Below are 19,498 nucleotides of genomic sequence, written 5' to 3' on the forward strand. Positions count from 1 at the left end.
CACGCTTGTGATAATAATAATATAAACAGATGGTTATCCACCCTCACCAGGTCTAGCGTTTCATCTCCGTCACTGCTACCAGTAGCTGCAGCTGTGACATCATGTCAATATAGCTGCAGCCAATCATTGGGCTTACTGGCTCTGCCTATGTAGTGTTATCATTAGAAGTAACATCTTATTTTAGTTCTCTCAGTTTTACGAGTATGTTTACTTTGTTATGGCAATAAACCTAAAATAAACCAAAATTATTACACCCTTAATGTAATTTAGCATTGTTAGAAAAATTTACAAACTTTATGGGGTTTTCAATAATAAAATGGACCAAGAAGAATTTCAATACCTAGCACAACTATTTTTTTCAATTGGTTTCTCCACTTTTAATGACTACTGCAGTACCATGAATATTCAGCCCCTTTCTGACATGCGTGTTATGAACTTAGTAGAGCACTTTGGCTGTTATGAACTGCTGCAAAGATGATACATAGCCAGACAACAGCTTCTGACAGCATTCCTAATGAATATTAGACAATTTCTCAGGGGCAATGTGCTCTTTTTAACAAAAAGAGTGATAAAAGATAACAAGGACAATGAATGTAGCTACAGATACAGTTGGAAGCAACATTTGCAATTTTAAAATTAAAGCAACACTGGCTATACTATCAGTAAGTGGCAGAAAGTGGAAGCATTCATTGGCTGCCATCAGATACCTGAGGAGACACATGGCATAAAACACGTGATTGACTGCAAAAGACCTGCAGCAAGATTTGGTGAGCTTTTTGCTTGCACTATAGGAAACATACTAATCACTGCAGTTCTTTATGCCTTACCGCCAAGACGTACATGTCACGAGGTGACTGTTAGTATAGTAGCAGACAGGGGCTCCTATGCTGTCCCTCATGCTAGGGGACACATGGAAATCCATAATCTTAGGGTGATTCATGGTGGTGGAGATGCCTGACTCCTATTCCTGACTATGCTCCTTACCAGTACTACTCTGATACCCTCCTCCCACCAGGGACTGATGGCAGACGAGTATGATGGAAAACAGATAAAGACAAACAAGAGAAAACCAAATTTCTGGCACACTGCATACACACAGGAATAGCTAATGAGACACTCAGAATTAAAGAAAGAGCAGGAAGGTAACAACAAAAATGCAACAAGGGTTAACTCCACAACCACACTCAACAAATATAACAACCAACAGATAGTCTTGATCACAACACTTCATCAGACCAGCTAAGATAGCTATAGCAGGCATAGGTGAAATGATGTAGCCAGCATATATAGGTGGGGAGCAGATATGATTAGCTTTCCCACAACATATCATCAAAGGAGACTAACAAGGTGACTAGCAGAGAATAACTCTTGCTAGCCTGACTATGAAATTTCACTGTGCAGGTCGACGCTGGAGACTGCCTGTGTTGATCACAATTACCAGAGAAGTTATCGGGCGGAATATCAGAATCTGTAGCCTGAATAGAACTCAAAGCTGCCATGACAGTCACTGAAGTTTGTAAAAATCTCTGTGTGACAGTACATTTCTACTGGTGCAAAAGCACATAAAATTTGTCTCCAATGTAGTCCAAGCTATAAAAATAAATTGAAGAAGTTTTGGAATTCATTTTTATGAAACAATAACACAAAACTAAAATTGAAACAACCTGCTGAAACAACCTGCTTACAGTGAAGAATGGTGAAAGCTTTGATTTTTGGGGGCTGCTTTGCTTCCTCTATCACTGGAAACTAATAGTGTGTGGAGGGCACAATGGATTCAATCAAGCATCAGGAAGTGCAAGGAGAAAAACAACTTGTCTTCAATGAGTAAACAATGAGTCAGTCATTGGAACTAACAACAAGAAAATGATCAGAAACATACCTCAAAGTTCAACAAGGTTTGGTTTCAGAATCATTCCTAAAAGATACTTGGGTGGCTATTATGGTAACCTTACTTAAACCTCATAGGAAATGTTTAATGGAATTTAAAGAAAGCAGTTGAAGAATGGAAAGCCAAAAATATTAATGAACCTGAAGCCATTGTCCATGAGAAAAGGTCTAAGATTAGTCATTATTGCTGCCAGAAGCTCATGTATGGCTATGTGTTGTGTTTGCAACAGATCATAACAGCCAATGGAAGCTTTACTAAGTAGTAAAGATGCTTGTCATGATGGGCTTGAGCAATCCAGAGAATCATCAAGTGATCATTTTTATTTTCTATGTTATTTTCAGATGAATTTGAAGAATTTTCTGTTTAGTTTAGTAGTGCATAGGTATTTAAGTTGTTCTTGTTTCATTTATTATAAACAGTATAAAGTTTGTTAACATTGGCAATAAACCTATTTTGTAATGGGGATTGAATAATTTTGAGTGCAACTGTACATTGGTGCTCTGCAAGTCTTCACTGTTATGTACCAACTAAAATCATGACAGCTGTACACTGTCAAAGTATGCTGAGACTTGTAGTTTAAAAAGATTTGTGGTTTCACAAGTTACAGGTCACTGATGCAAATTTATGAGGTCAATCTATAAAAATGAAATCTATAAATAACATAAACTGGAAATGATATATGTGAGCATAAAAAGCCCAGTGACCTTCCAGGCAACTCTGAATGTTGGGCAAGGACTTGTCTTTTTACAGATGTCATTAGAGTGTAGCATATAAAAAGGATGTTGTGTGTAAAATATTATATATTTTTAAATAAAAGATTCCTGGAAATCATATCTATCATTCTAGGCATGAGAAAGCCATTATGTGTCTGTATGTTTAGTTATAGTATTTCTGGCCACATGAAAAGCCACGTTAAATAAGCTTTCCACTCTATTTGTAACTGAAAGGTCTCCTTTTGCTCAGCTCAATCACCTGGTTTGGCCTGCTGAATGTATATGGGGGCACAGATGTTTAGACTTTAATTCTCCTTATTGTTTTGTCTTGCAGGCAGTTACGTTGCCAAATAAGTCTAGCAGAAGCTAAATCCCCCAACTAATTTAGATAGCTGTCTTCAGAATGATGGTTCAGTGGCCATCTCAGTCAACTCTCCAACATAGGACATGCTAAGAGAGACACATCTGGTAGCAGGTTATTTCAGGGAGACCAAAAGAATCAGGAGTCTAAATTTTGACATTGCGGATCCCAATCATCTGTCCAGGGACCCCATACACATTAGACTGTCGTCCCAACTCATTGACATTAGCAATTTCGGCCCACGTTAGTGTAATATGTATCGAGTGCTTTACTCTGTTGTCTAGAAAATACATGAACACATCCTAAACATTTGTGTATGGGGGAATCAGGAGAAATAGAGTAGCTGTCAGTTAAATGAAAGTACAGCTGACAGCTATCTAAGGTGAATAAGCAACTTAAAAGGGTGGTTCACCCATATTTTATATTGTCTAGATCGATATTATATTGAGAAACAATCTTTCTCTCAATACCTTATGTAGGCAATAGTGCCTGTGAGAGGCGCTATTGTAGACCTCTGTTCCCTGCTCCGTGAACCCTGGACCCCATGACCTTGGGGATCCGGTGACGTCACGTCAAGTTCCAGACACGTCACATCCCTGCGACCAGCCCCAGTCTTCCCGACTCACTGGGCTGTGGGCAGTGTTTCATTGCTCGTCACAGCTCAGCGTGTCTCCTGCTTGCAGCGTTCTGCTGTGAGGGAGGAGGTGAGGGAGGTGGAAGCAGATGGGCTGTGATGAGTGGTGAAACACCGCCCACAGCCCATCACTCACGGACACTGCGGCTGGCCGCGGTGTCAGGAACTTGACGTGACGTCACCGGATCCCCGGGGTCACGGAGCGGGGAACAGCGGTCTGCAATAGCGCCTCTCACAGGCACTATTGCCAACATAAAGTATTTGAGAGAAACATTGTTTCTCAATATTATGTCGATACAGACAATAAAAAATATGGGTGAACCACCCCTTTAAATCTACCTGTATTAGTGTGCATGCAAGCAATACAAGCAATCTATTTCACCTTCTCCATCTTCTACTTCTCTTACATCTTAACACAGTGTTTCTGCTCTGTGATATGATGTGATGTTTGGTATGAAGCTCTGATGACTTTTATGCCTTGTGCATATTGTTTAGCATTAGAGGAGAAGAATGCTGCACTCTCTTTTCAAGAAATTTCCTTCTTCCCCCTGATGAAATGGTCTAATCTGTGAAAGACCATGAAACGTACGTCGGGGTCCTTGTCTCTGGGGGACCACTCCGCTGTTTTCCTTGGGCCTCCTTTTATGACCATGGGTATGTCATTATTACCACTACACCATTATGTTACTCATGGTCCTTTTTTCCATCTCCTCTCTGTTTCTATTTGGTCAGAGGTTCTTTGTAATAGTGCTATGTCGATGTGTTTACAGTGTGACTTATAACAAATTGTTCTGCTGCTAGGGCTATGTGCAATATCAGGGCTATAGAATTGGTATTTATCCTATATAATACATTGGGCATTTTGCAATTTTGAGTATTATCTCATTGGAGTTAGGATTAATATTACTAGTAATTTCCTATTAATTGTCTATATCTTACTCTATTTTGTGATGTTCCTTTTTGCTCTGACTGCACTCAGACCTGCTGGCATTTGTATTGTATTTTACTCTCATGTTTTGTGATCACATGTAATAGCTGTTACATACAGGCCCTTGGAATGTGCTGCTGATCCTTTTTCTGAGCCAGTTCTCTCCATTAAATTTGAATAATCTGCACTATACTCTTGTCCTGTCCTCCTTGTTTCTATAAATGCTTTGAGTGTGCAATGTAGGGTTAATGTTTCCCTTCCCCTACGTTCTAATTTTGGATATCTGCATATATATCTTGTGAGACTGTGACCGGGCTGGTCCATGACGGCCGGTACGTCTCGCCCCGGTTGTGCTCCCTCCATGTATAGAAGGCAACTCCACTCCAGGGTTAATCCTGTTTCCCTACAGGCTGAAGTGAGGGTTAAAAGGAAACAGGAACATGGGCGTGGGCCCCTAGTGTGTGAGGGAGTGAACACAACTCCCTGAGTATCTGCCGGAGAAACAAGTGTATGCTGTATTGGACTTGTGGTTTGTGCAATAAACCGTGTGCTGTGACCCTTGGTGCCTAGATCCCGTGTCTTCTGCTACGCAGCCGACCACGCTACCTCACATATGGTGGAGAATCGGCGGGCATGCCAGCCCGGTGAGGTGTAGCTTCCATTTCTGGTGACCCGGTAGCACATGTCCTGGATTCAAGCGGCTATACTAAAGCCCAAACCCGGCGACGCCATGGAGGACATACTAAAGCAGCTGGTTCAGGCCAATGCACGTCAGCAGCAAGCCTTGCAATTGCAGGAACAAAGACACCAAGAACAGATGGTTCTCCTGGCCAAGTCGATCCGTGGCGGACCGGCAGCAACAACCCCGGGACCGGGTGACGACGGCAGCGTCCGGAAAACGGTGAGACAAGCGTTGCAAAAGATGACCCTGGGGGTTGATGTGGAAGCGTTCCTGGCGGTGTTTGAGTGGGTGGCCGAGCGGGAAAAGCTGCCGACCCCCCAGTGGGCTGAGGTATTGTCGCCCTATCTGATAGGGGAGCCCCAAAAAGCATACCTGGACCTCTGTACCGAGGACGCCATAGACTATGCGACCCTGAAAGCCGAAATACTTGCTCGGTTGGGGGTGAATACCTATGTACGGGCTCAGCGGGTAAATCAGTGGTTCTATGAGGAAGCCAAACCCGTACGCTCCCAGGCCTATGACTTGTTGCATCTGGTAAAGAAGTGGTTGCAGCCTGACACTCTGAGCCCTGTGCAAATGGTGGAAAGGGTAGTGGTGGATCGCTTTGTGCGTACCTTACCCGTCACCATTCAACGGTGGGTAGGACAGGGCGACCCAAGTACCCTGGACCAATTAGTAGGTCTGGTGGAGCGGCATGTGGCTACGCAGGACTTGATACGGGACACTGAGACTTTGCGTGCCGCCCGTCGGTCCGGCCCCTCCAAGCCTCGGGCCAAGGACCCACCGCTGACACCGGTGCTGGAGTCCGTTACCGTCCCGTCTGAGGTCGCACCTGCCGTCCCTGCGGTCCGGAAGGCTATGTACCCTAAACGACAACTCGTCAAGGGGGTATCCTTCCCTATTAGATATTGGCGGTGCCAGCGGGTGGGACATATGGAGGCCCAGTGTCCACTCACCACGGAGCCCATGGATTGTGGGGTTACCCGGCGGGGTTCAATGTATGCTCAGGCGGTATATACCGCGGACCTTGTCTCCCTGGAGACTGAGCCCCACTTGTGCCAAATACAGGTGAATGGACGTCCGGTTACAGGCTTGTTGGATTCCGGAAGCTTAGTGACCCTTGTGCGATCAACCCTAAGGGCTAACATAAAGGCCACAGGACGTAACGTGGGGGTGGTTTGCATACATGGTGACCGATGAGGCTATCCCACGGGGGTTGTCACCATCACAGCACCCTGCGGACAGGTGCAACATGAGGTGGGACTTATGAACTCTCTTCCCTATGACGTGATCCTAGGAAGGGATCTGCCGTATTTTTGGACTCTATGGAAGGGGCCTCCTAAGTCCCTTCAGGTATTGGACCGTCCGGGACCCGAGCCCGACAATCCCGAATCCGGGACGCCTGCCGTAGGGGTCCCCATGATAGGGACAGAGTTTGAACCCGATAGGTCACCCCTAGAGGTATTGGCAGGAGAGGCTGAGATGGTCGAGCCCATCCCGGAGTTGGAGGCGTCCCCGGATACGTTTTGGACAGCCCAACTCCAGGACCCTACATTAATACATGCCCGGAGTCGGGTGACAGTGGTTGACGGGGTGGCACAGCTACCCGGTGCTCAGGTAAGGTACCCCCATTTCGCCCTTAAGCAGGACTTACTCTACCGGGTAGATGAAATAAGGGGCGTGGGGGTAGAGCAGTTGGTGGTGCCCCAGCCGTATCGCCGGCGGGTCCTCGACTTGGCTCATAAACACCTGATGAGTGGCCACCTGGGGGTCAAGAAAACGCAGGAGCGAATATTGCAAAGGTTCTATTGGCCCGGGGTCTTCGGGGAGGTAAAACGGTTCTGTGAAACCTGCCCGGAGTGTCAGCTTACCGCACCCCTGGCCCACTTTCGCAGTCTGTTGGTGCCCTTACCCATTATAGAAGTCCCTTTTGAACGGATAGGGATGGATCTGGTGGGGCCCCTCGTAAAGTCCGCTCGAGGGCACCAACACATCCTAGTGATCGTTGACTATGCCACCCGGTATCCCGAGGCGATACCTCTCAGACATACTGCAGCAAAGCTTATAGCTCGGGAGTTGTTTGCTGTGTTCTGCCGGGTGGGGTTGCCCAAAGAGATCCTTACGGATCAGGGGACCCCATTCATGTCTAAAGTGACCAAAGAGCTATGCCGGCTACTCCAGATCAAGCAGTTGCGTACGTCTGTGTATCATCCTCAAACGGACGGTTTAGTCGAGCGTTTCAATAAAACCCTGAAAACCATGCTCAAAAGGGTGATTGCAAAAGACGGGAAAGACTGGGATATGATGCTTCCCTATTTGATGTTTGCCATCCGAGAGGTGCCACAGGCATCCACGGGGTTTTCGCCTTTTGAGTTGTTATACGGGCGACATCCCCGGGGATTGTTGGACCTGGCAAAAGAAACCTGGGAGCAGGAGCCCACCCCCCCATAAAAGTGTGATTGAACACATTTTAGGAATGCAGAACCGCATAAGCGCGGTCATGCCAATTGTGAAGGAGCATTTACAGGAGGCTCAGGCCGCGCAAAGCGGCCGCTACAATAGACAAGCCACTGTGCGGACCTTTAAACCCGGGGATCGGGTGTTGGTATTAATCCCCACGGCGGAGAGTAAATTCCTGGCTCAGTGGCAAGGCCCCTACGAGATAAAGGAAAGAAGCGGGGTAGTCAACTATAAGGTATTGCAGCCCGGTAGGCGGAAACCTGAACAAATATACCATGTCAACCTGTTAAAACCTTGGCAGGAACGGGAAAGCCTGATGGTTGATTTTTCCCCATCTCCCTCCCCTTCGGGTCGTTCAACCCCTGCTCCAGCGACCTCAGGAGAGGACGAACCGGAAGTAAGGATTGGAGAAGCCCTCACCAAGCAACAGAGGCGAGAGGCCAGACGGCTGGTTCAGCAGAACCCCGATGTCTTCTCCGAGCTGCCTGGTAGGACAAGTCTGATACGACATGACATTGTCACCGAGCCTCACCTGAAGGTACGCCTGAAGTCATACCGGGTACCGGAGGCTTGAAGACAAGCCATATCAGAGGAAGTGAAGACAATGCTACGCCTAGGGGTCATCGAAAAATCCCGGAGTGAATGGGCTAGTCCTATTGTCCTAATACCAAAACCCAATGGCTCCTTAAGGTTCTGCAATGACTTTAGGAGATTGAACGAAATATCCAAGTTCGATCTCTACCCCATGCCCCGGGTGAATGAGCTGATTGATAGGCTGGGACAGGCGCGATACTTCACCACGCTCGACCTGACCAAGGGGTACTGGCAGGTGCCACTGACGGAGTCCGCAAAGGAGAAAACCGCTTTTGTTACGCCGGAGGGTCTCTTCCACTATGTTGTCTTGCCTTTTGGGTTACACGGCGCTCCGGCCACGTTCCAAAGGTTGATGGACTTGGTGCTGGAACCCCACCAGGCGTATGCATCAGCGTACCTTGATGACATCATTATTTACAGCTCCGATTGGCAGACCCACTTGGAACAGGTACAAGCGGTGGTGGAAGCGCTCCGAACAGCCGGATTGACAGCCAATCCCAAGAAATGTGCGTTGGGGCTCACGGAAGCCCGCTACTTGGGCTACGTAATAGGCTAAGGAGTGATTAAGCCCCAAATTAACAAAGTGGAGGCGATCCAGAAGTGGCCTAGACCCCTGACCATGAAGCAGGTTAGGGCTTTCCTGCGTATTGTGGGGTACTACAGGAGGTTTGTAAAGGATTTTGCGGGACTATCGGCCCCCTTGACGGACCTTCTCAAAGGCAAGAAGTCCGTCATGGTGCGCTGGACTCCGCAGGCCAAGGACTCCTTCCGGGCCCTGAAGGGGGTTCTGTGCGGACAGCCCGTTCTTGTCAACCCTGATTTCCGGAAGGAGTTCATAGTACAGACTGATGCCTCTGAGGTCGGCCGGGGGCAGTGCTGTCTCAGGTGGTTCAGGGGGAGGAACACCCTGTCACCTTCTTGAGTAGGAAGCTCACCCCTCCTGAGCGGAATTATAGCGTAGTGGAGAAGGAGTGCCTGGCGATTAAGTGGGCCTTGGAGTCCCTACGCTATTACCTGCTGGGACGGCAGTTTCGCTTGGTGACTGATCACTCTCCGCTGGTCTGGATGAGGTCCGCCAAGGAACGGAATGCCCGGGTTACCCGGTGGTTCCTTTCTCTGCAGAACTTCTGTTTTACGGTTGAACACCGGGCCGGTAGGTTGCAGGGCAACGCCGATGCCTTGTCCCGCGGCCCGTGTTTGATGGCGGGAGTTCAACCCCGCACGCTTGAACTGAGGGGGGGGTATGTGAGACTGTGACTGGGCTGGTCCATGACGGCCGGTACGTCTCGCCCCGGTTGTGCTCCCTCCATGTATAGAAGGCAACTCCACTCCAGGGTTAATCCTGTTTCCCTACAGGCTGAAGTGAGGGTTAAAAGGAAACAGGAACATGGGCGTGGGCCCCTAGTGTGTGAGGGAGTGAACACAACTCCCTGAGTATCTGCCGGAGAAACAAGTGTATGCTGTATTGGACTTGTGGTTTGTGCAATAAACCGTGTGCTGTGACCCTTGGTGCCTAGATCCCGTGTCTTCTGCTACGCAGCCGACCACGCTACCTCACATATGGTGGAGAATCGGCGGGCATGCCAGCCCGGTGAGGTGTAGCTTCCATTTCTGGTGACCCGGTAGCACATGTCCTGGATTCAAGCGGCTATACTAAAGCCCAAACCCGGCGACGCCATGGAGGACATACTAAAGCAGCTGGTTCAGGCCAATGCACGTCAGCAGCAAGCCTTGCAATTGCAGGAACAAAGACACCAAGAACAGATGGTTCTCCTGGCCAAGTCGATCCGTGGCGGACCGGCAGCAACAACCCCGGGACCGGGTGACGACGGCAGCGTCCGGAAAACGGTGAGACAAGCGTTGCAAAAGATGACCCTGGGGGTTGATGTGGAAGCGTTCCTGGCGGTGTTTGAGTGGGTGGCCAAGCGGGAAAAGCTGCCGACCCCCCAGTGGGCTGAGGTATTGTCGCCCTATCTGACGGGGGAGCCCCAAAAAGCATACCTGGACCTCTGTACCGAGGACGCCATAGACTATGCGACCCTGAAAGCCGAAATACTTGCTCGGTTGGGGGTGAATACCTATGTACGGGCTCAGCGGGTAAATCAGTGGTTCTATGAGGAAGCCAAACCCGTACGCTCCCAGGCCTATGACTTGTTGCATCTGGTAAAGAAGTGGTTGCAGCCTGACACTCTGAGCCCTGTGCAAATGGTGGAAAGGGTAGTGGTGGATCGCTTTGTGCGTACCTTACCCGTCACCATTCAACGGTGGGTAGGACAGGGCGACCCAAGTACCCTGGACCAATTAGTAGGTCTGGTGGAGCGGCATGTGGCTACGCAGGACTTGATACGGGACACTGAGACTTTGCGTGCCGCCCGTCGGTCCGGCCCCTCCAAGCCTCGGGCCAAGGACCCACCGCTGACACCGGTGCTGGAGTCCGTTACCGTCCCGTCTGAGGTCGCACCCGCCGTCCCTGCGGTCCGGAAGGCTATGTACCCTAAACGACAACTCGTCAAGGGGGTATCCTTCCCTATTAGATATTGGCGGTGCCAGCGGGTGGGACATATGGAGGCCCAGTGTCCACTCACCACGGAGCCCATGGATTGTGGGGTTACCCGGCGGGGTTCAATGTATGCTCAGGCGGTATATACCGCGGACCTTGTCTCCCCGGAGACTGAGCCCCACTTGTGCCAAATACAGGTGAATGGACGTCCGGTTACAGGCTTGTTGGATTCCGGAAGCTTAGTGACCCTTGTGCGATCAACCCTAAGGGCTAACATAAAGGCCACAGGACGTAACGTGGGGGTGGTTTGCATACATGGTGACCGATGAGGCTATCCCACGGGGGTTGTCACTATCACAGCACCCTGCGGACAGGTGCAACATGAGGTGGGACTTATGAACTCTCTTCCCTATGACGTGATCCTAGGAAGGGATCTGCCGTATTTTTGGACTCTATGGAAGGGGCCTCCTAAGTCCCTTCAGGTATTGGACCGTCCGGGACCCGAGCCCGACAATCCCGAATCCGGGACGCCTGCCGTAGGGGTCCCCATGATAGGGACAGAGTTTGAACCCGATAGGTCACCCCTAGAGGTATTGGCAGGAGAGGCTGAGATGGTCGAGCCCATCCCGGAGTTGGAGGCGTCCCCGGATACGTTTTGGACAGCCCAACTCCAGGACCCTACATTAATACATGCCCGGAGTCGGGTGACAGTGGTTGACGGGGTGGCACAGCTACCCGGTGCTCAGGTAAGGTACCCCCATTTCGCCCTTAAGCAGGACTTACTCTACCGGGTAGATGAAATAAGGGGCGTGGGGGTAGAGCAGTTGGTGGTGCCCCAGCCGTATCGCCGGCGGGTCCTCGACTTGGCTCATAAACATCTGATGAGTGGCCACCTGGGGGTCAAGAAAACGCAGGAGCGAATATTGCAAAGGTTCTATTGGCCCGGGGTCTTCGGGGAGGTAAAACGGTTCTGTGAAACCTGCCCGGAGTGTCAGCTTACCGCACCCCTGGCCCACTTTCGCAGTCTGTTGGTGCCCTTACCCATTATAGAAGTCCCTTTTGAACGGATAGGGATGGATCTGGTGGGGCCCCTCGTAAAGTCCGCTCGAGGGCACCAACACATCCTAGTGATCGTTGACTATGCCACCCGGTATCCCGAGGCGATACCTCTCAGACATACTGCAGCAAAGCTTATAGCTCGGGAGTTGTTTGCTGTGTTCTGCCGGGTGGGGTTGCCCAAAGAGATCCTTACGGATCAGGGGACCCCATTCATGTCTAAAGTGACCAAAGAGCTATGCCGGCTACTCCAGATCAAGCAGTTGCGTACGTCTGTGTATCATCCTCAAACGGACGGTTTAGTCGAGCGTTTCAATAAAACCCTGAAAACCATGCTCAAAAGGGTGATTGCAAAAGACGGGAAAGACTGGGATATGATGCTTCCCTATTTGATGTTTGCCATCCGAGAGGTGCCACAGGCATCCACGGGGTTTTCGCCTTTTGAGTTGTTATACGGGCGACATCCCCGGGGATTGTTGGACCTGGCAAAAGAAACCTGGGAGCAGGAGCCCACCCCCCATAAAAGTGTGATTGAACACATTTTAGGAATGCAGAACCGCATAAGCGTGGTCATGCCAATTGTGAAGGAGCATTTACAGGAGGCTCAGGCCGCGCAAAGCGGCCGCTACAATAGACAAGCCACTGTGCGGACCTTTAAACCCGGGGATCGGGTGTTGGTATTAATCCCCACGGCGGAGAGTAAATTCCTGGCTCAGTGGCAAGGCCCCTACGAGATAAAGGAAAGAAGCGGGGTAGTCAACTATAAGGTATTGCAGCCCGGTAGGCGGAAACCTGAACAAATATACCATGTCAACCTGTTAAAACCTTGGCAGGAACGGGAAAGCCTGATGGTTGATTTTTCCCCATCTCCCTCCCCTTCGGGTCGTTCAACCCCTGCTCCAGCGACCTCAGGAGAGGACGAACCGGAAGTAAGGATTGGAGAAGCCCTCACCAAGCAACAGAGGCGAGAGGCCAGACGGCTGGTTCAGCAGAACCCCGATGTCTTCTCCGAGCTGCCTGGTAGGACAAGTCTGATACGACATGACATTGTCACCGAGCCTCACCTGAAGGTACGCCTGAAGTCATACCGGGTACCGGAGGCTTGAAGACAAGCCATATCAGAGGAAGTGAAGACAATGCTACGCCTAGGGGTCATCGAAAAATCCCGGAGTGAATGGGCTAGTCCTATTGTCCTAATACCAAAACCCAATGGCTCCTTAAGGTTCTGCAATGACTTTAGGAGATTGAACGAAATATCCAAGTTCGATCTCTACCCCATGCCCCGGGTGAATGAGCTGATTGATAGGCTGGGACAGGCGCGATACTTCACCACGCTCGACCTGACCAAGGGGTACTGGCAGGTGCCACTGACGGAGTCCGCAAAGGAGAAAACCGCTTTTGTTACGCCGGAGGGTCTCTTCCACTATGTTGTCTTGCCTTTTGGGTTACACGGCGCTCCGGCCACGTTCCAAAGGTTGATGGACTTGGTGCTGGAACCCCACCAGGCGTATGCATCAGCGTACCTTGATGACATCATTATTTACAGCTCCGATTGGCAGACCCACTTGGAACAGGTACAAGCGGTGGTGGACGCGCTCCGAACAGCCGGATTGACAGCCAATCCCAAGAAATGTGCGTTGGGGCTCACGGAAGCCCGCTACTTGGGCTACGTAATAGGCTAAGGAGTGATTAAGCCCCAAATTAACAAAGTGGAGGCGATCCAGAAGTGGCCTAGACCCCTGACCATGAAGCAGGTTAGGGCTTTCCTGCGTATTGTGGGGTACTACAGGAGGTTTGTAAAGGATTTTGTGGGACTATCGGCCCCCTTGACGGACCTTCTCAAAGGCAAGAAGTCCGTCATGGTGCGCTGGACTCCGCAGGCCAAGGACTCCTTCCGGGCCCTGAAGGGGGTTCTGTGCGGACAGCCCGTTCTTGTCAACCCTGATTTCCGGAAGGAGTTCATAGTACAGACTGATGCCTCTGAGGTCGGCCTGGGGCAGTGCTGTCTCAGGTGGTTCAGGGGGAGGAACACCCTGTCACCTTCTTGAGTAGGAAGCTCACCCCTCCTGAGCGGAATTATAGCGTAGTGGAGAAGGAGTGCCTGGCGATTAAGTGGGCCTTGGAGTCCCTACGCTATTACCTGCTGGGACGGCAGTTTCGCTTGGTGACTGATCACTCTCCGCTGGTCTGGATGAGGTCCGCCAAGGAACGGAATGCCCGGGTTACCCGGTGGTTCCTTTCTCTGCAGAACTTCTGTTTTACGGTTGAACACCGGGCCGGTAGGTTGCAGGGCAACGCCGATGCCTTGTCCCGCGGCCCGTGTTTGATGGCGGGAGTTCAACCCCGCACGCTTGAACTGAGGGGGGGGTATGTGAGACTGTGACTGGGCTGGTCCATGACGGCCGGTACGTCTCGCCCCGGTTGTGCTCCCTCCATGTATAGAAGGCAACTCTACTCCAGGGTTAATCCTGTTTCCCTACAGGCTGAAGTGAGGGTTAAAAGGAAACAGGAACATGGGCGTGGGCCCCTAGTGTGTGAGGGAGTGAACACAACTCCCTGAGTATCTGCCGGAGAAACAAGTGTATGCTGTATTGGACTTGTGGTTTGTGCAATAAACCGTGTGCTGTGACCCTTGGTGCCTAGATCCCGTGTCTTCTGCTACGCAGCCGACCACGCTACCTCACATATGGTGGAGAATCGGCGGGCATGCCAGCCCGGTGAGGTGTAGCTTCCATTTCTGGTGACCCGGTAGCACATGTCCTGGATTCAAGCGGCTATACTAAAGCCCAAACCCGGCGACGCCATGGAGGACATACTAAAGCAGCTGGTTCAGGCCAATGCACGTCAGCAGCAAGCCTTGCAATTGCAGGAACAAAGACACCAAGAACAGATGGTTCTCCTGGCCAAGTCGATCCGTGGCGGACCGGCAGCAACAACCCCGGGACCGGGTGACGACGGCAGCGTCCGGAAAACGGTGAGACAAGCGTTGCAAAAGATGACCCTGGGGGTTGATGTGGAAGCGTTCCTGGCGGTGTTTGAGTGGGTGGCCAAGCGGGAAAAGCTGCCGACCCCCCAGTGGGCTGAGGTATTGTCGCCCTATCTGACGGGGGAGCCCCAAAAAGCATACCTGGACCTCTGTACCGAGGACGCCATAGACTATGCGACCCTGAAAGCCGAAATACTTGCTCGGTTGGGGGTGAATACCTATGTACGGGCTCAGCGGGTAAATCAGTGGTTCTATGAGGAAGCCAAACCCGTACGCTCCCAGGCCTATGACTTGTTGCATCTGGTAAAGAAGTGGTTGCAGCCTGACACTCTGAGCCCTGTGCAAATGGTGGAAAGGGTAGTGGTGGATCGCTTTGTGCGTACCTTACCCGTCACCATTCAACGGTGGGTAGGACAGGGCGACCCAAGTACCCTGGACCAATTAGTAGGTCTGGTGGAGCGGCATGTGGCTACGCAGGACTTGATACGGGACACTGAGACTTTGCGTGCCGCCCGTCGGTCCGGCCCCTCCAAGCCTCGGGCCAAGGACCCACCGCTGACACCGGTGCTGGAGTCCGTTACCGTCCCGTCTGAGGTCGCACCCGCCGTCCCTGCGGTCCGGAAGGCTATGTACCCTAAACGACAACTCGTCAAGGGGGTATCCTTCCCTATTAGATATTGGCGGTGCCAGCGGGTGGGACATATGGAGGCCCAGTGTCCACTCACCACGGAGCCCATGGATTGTGGGGTTACCCGGCGGGGTTCAATGTATGCTCAGGCGGTATATACCGCGGACCTTGTCTCCCCGGAGACTGAGCCCCACTTGTGCCAAATACAGGTGAATGGACGTCCGGTTACAGGCTTGTTGGATTCCGGAAGCTTAGTGACCCTTGTGCGATCAACCCTAAGGGCTAACATAAAGGCCACAGGACGTAACGTGGGGGTGGTTTGCATACATGGTGACCGATGAGGCTATTCCACGGGGGTTGTCACCATCACAGCACCCTGCGGACAGGTGCAACATGAGGTGGGACTTATGAACTCTCTTCCCTATGACGTGATCCTAGGAAGGGATCTGCCGTATTTTTGGACTCTATGGAAGGGGCCTCCTAAGTCCCTTCAGGTATTGGACCGTCCGGGACCCGAGCCCGACAATCCCGAATCCGGGACGCCTGCCGTAGGGGTCCCCATGATAGGGACAGAGTTTGAACCCGATAGGTCACCCCTAGAGGTATTGGCAGGAGAGGCTGAGATGGTCGAGCCCATCCTGGAGTTGGAGGCGTCCCCGGATACGTTTTGGACAGCCCAACTCCAGGACCCTACATTAATACATGCCCGGAGTCTGGTGACAGTGGTTGACGGGGTGGCACAGCTACCCGGTGCTCAGGTAAGGTACCCCCATTTCGCCCTTAAGCAGGACTTACTCTACCGGGTAGATGAAATAAGGGGCGTGGGGGTAGAGCAGTTGGTGGTGCCCCAGCCGTATCGCCGGCGGGTCCTCGACTTGGCTCATAAACACCTGATGAGTGGCCACCTGGGGGTCAAGAAAACGCAGGAGCGAATATTGCAAAGGTTCTATTGGCCCGGGGTCTTCGGGGAGGTAAAACGGTTCTGTGAAACCTGCCCGGAGTGTCAGCTTACCGCACCCCTGGCCCACTTTCGCAGTCTGTTGGTGCCCTTACCCATTATAGAAGTCCCTTTTGAACGGATAGGGATGGATCTGGTGGGGCCCCTCGTAAAGTCCGCTCGAGGGCACCAACACATCCTAGTGATCGTTGACTATGCCACCCGGTATCCCGAGGCGATACCTCTCAGACATACTGCAGCAAAGCTTATAGCTCGGGAGTTGTTTGCTGTGTTCTGCCGGGTGGGGTTGCCCAAAGAGATCCTTACGGATCAGGGGACCCCATTCATGTCTAAAGTGACCAAAGAGCTATGCCGGCTACTCCAGATCAAGCAGTTGCGTACGTCTGTGTATCATCCTCAAACGGACGGTTTAGTCGAGCGTTTCAATAAAACCCTGAAAACCATGCTCAAAAGGGTGATTGCAAAAGACGGGAAAGACTGGGATATGATGCTTCCCTATTTGATGTTTGCCATCCGAGAGGTGCCACAGGCATCCACGGGGTTTTCGCCTTTTGAGTTGTTATACGGGCGACATCCCCGGGGATTGTTGGACCTGGCAAAAGAAACCTGGGAGCAGGAGCCCACCCCCCATAAAAGTGTGATTGAACACATTTTAGGAATGCAGAACCGCATAAGCGCGGTCATGCCAATTGTGAAGGAGCATTTACAGGAGGCTCAGGCTGCGCAAAGCAGCCGCTACAATAGACAAGCCACTGTGCGGACCTTTAAACCCGGGGATCGGGTGTTGGTATTAATCCCCACGGCGGAGAGTAAATTCCTGGCTCAGTGGCAAGGCCCCTACGAGATAAAGGAAAGAAGTGGGGTAGTCAACTATAAGGTATTGCAGCCCGGTAGGCGGAAACCTGAACAAATATACCATGTCAACCTGTTAAAACCTTGGCAGGAACGGGAAAGCCTGATGGTTGATTTTTCCCCATCTCCCTCCCCTTCGGGTCGTTCAACCCCTGCTCCAGCGACCTCAGGAGAGGACGAACCGGAAGTAAGGATTGGAGAAGCCCTCACCAAGCAACAGAGGCGAGAGGCCAGACGGCTGGTTCAGCAGAACCCCGATGTCTTCTCCGAGCTGCCTGGTAGGACAAGTCTGATACGACATGACATTGTCACCGAGCCTCACCTGAAGGTACGCCTGAAGTCATACCGGGTACCGGAGGCTTGAAGACAAGCCATATCAGAGGAAGTGAAGACAATGCTACGCCTAGGGGTCATCGAAAAATCCCGGAGTGAATGGGCTAGTCCTATTGTCCTAATACGAAAACCCAATGGCTCCTTAAGGTTCTGCAATGACTTTAGGAGATTGAACGAAATATCCAAGTTCGATCTCTACCCCATGCCCCGGGTGAATGAGCTGATTGATAGGCTGGGACAGGCGCGATACTTCACCACGCTCGACCTGACCAAGGGGTACTGGCAGGTGCCACTGACGGAGTCCGCAAAGGAGAAAACCGCTTTTGTTACGCCGGAGGGTCTCTTCCACTATGTTGTCTTGCCTTTTGGGTTACACGGCGCTCCGGCCACGTTCCAAAGGTTGATGGACTTGGTGCTGGAACCCCACCAGGCGTATGCATCAGCGTACCTTGATGACATCATTATTTACAGCTCCGATTGGCAGACCCACTTGGAACAGGTACAAGCGGTGGTGGACGCGCTCCGAACAGCCGGATTGACAGCCAATCCCAAGAAATGTGCGTTGGGGCTCACGGAAGCCCGCTACTTGGGCTACGTAATAGGCTAAGGAGTGATTAAGCCCCAAATTAACAAAGTGGAGGCGATCCAGAAGTGGCCTAGACCCCTGACCATGAAGCAGGTTAGGGCTTTCCTGCGTATTGTGGGGTACTACAGGAGGTTTGTAAAGGATTTTGCGGGACTATCGGCCCCCTTGACGGACCTTCTCAAAGGCAAGAAGTCCGTCATGGTGCGCTGGACTCCGCAGGCCAAGGACTCCTTCCGGGCCCTGAAGGGGGTTCTGTGCGGACAGCCCGTTCTTGTCAACCCTGATTTCCGGAAGGAGTTCATAGTACAGACTGATGCCTCTGAGGTCGGCCTGGGGGCAGTGCTGTCTCAGGTGGTTCAGGGGGAGGAACACCCTGTCACCTTCTTGAGTAGGAAGCTCACCCCTCCTGAGCGGAATTATAGCGTAGTGGAGAAGGAGTGCCTGGCGATTAAGTGGGCCTTGGAGTCCCTACGCTATTACCTGCTGGGACGGCAGTTTCGCATGGTGACTGATCACTCTCCGCTGGTCTGGATGAGGTCCGCCAAGGAACGGAATGCCCGGGTTACCCGGTGGTTCCTTTCTCTGCAGAACTTCTGTTTTACGGTTGAACACCGGGCCGGTAGGTTGCAGGGCAACGCCGATGCCTTGTCCCGCGGCCCGTGTTTGATGGCGGGAGTTCAACCCCCCACGCTTGAACTGAGGGGGGGTATGTGAGACTGTGACTGGGCTGGTCCATGACAGCCGGTACGTCTCGCCCCGGTTGTGCTCCCTCCATGTATAGAAGGCAACTCCACTCCAGGGTTAATCCTGTTTCCCTACAGGCTGAAGTGAGGGTTAAAAGGAAACAGGAACATGGGCGTGGGCCCCTAGTGTGTGAGGGAGTGAACACAACTCCCTGAGTATCTGCCGGAGAAACAAGTGTATGCTGTATTGGACTTGTGGTTTGTGCAATAAACCGTGTGCTGTGACCCTTGGTGCCTAGATCCCGTGTCTTCTGCTACGCAGCCGACCACGCTACCTCACAATCTATAATCAAGTTTACATATGTTGTATGCTGTTGCACTTAGTTACCTTTTCAACAGCAAATTCTTTTTGTAAATATATAATCACATATGGCGGTATTTATTGGCCTTATTGATAGGCAGTTGCGATAGGCACTATGCACTTTGATCGAGTGCAATATTTTTTATACATTTTGATATACTGCATATATTTTTGATATACTTGAATATTAATTAACTTATATTGATGTTCCATATTTATTTCCTAGAATTTTGTACGTATTTTTGTAATAGTATACCTTTCTTGAGCGTTCTTATATAGGCATTAGAAGGTGGCC

Source organism: Anomaloglossus baeobatrachus, chromosome 2, assembly GCF_048569485.1.
Source record: "Anomaloglossus baeobatrachus isolate aAnoBae1 chromosome 2, aAnoBae1.hap1, whole genome shotgun sequence".
Classification (NCBI taxonomy): Eukaryota; Metazoa; Chordata; class Amphibia; order Anura; family Aromobatidae; genus Anomaloglossus; species Anomaloglossus baeobatrachus.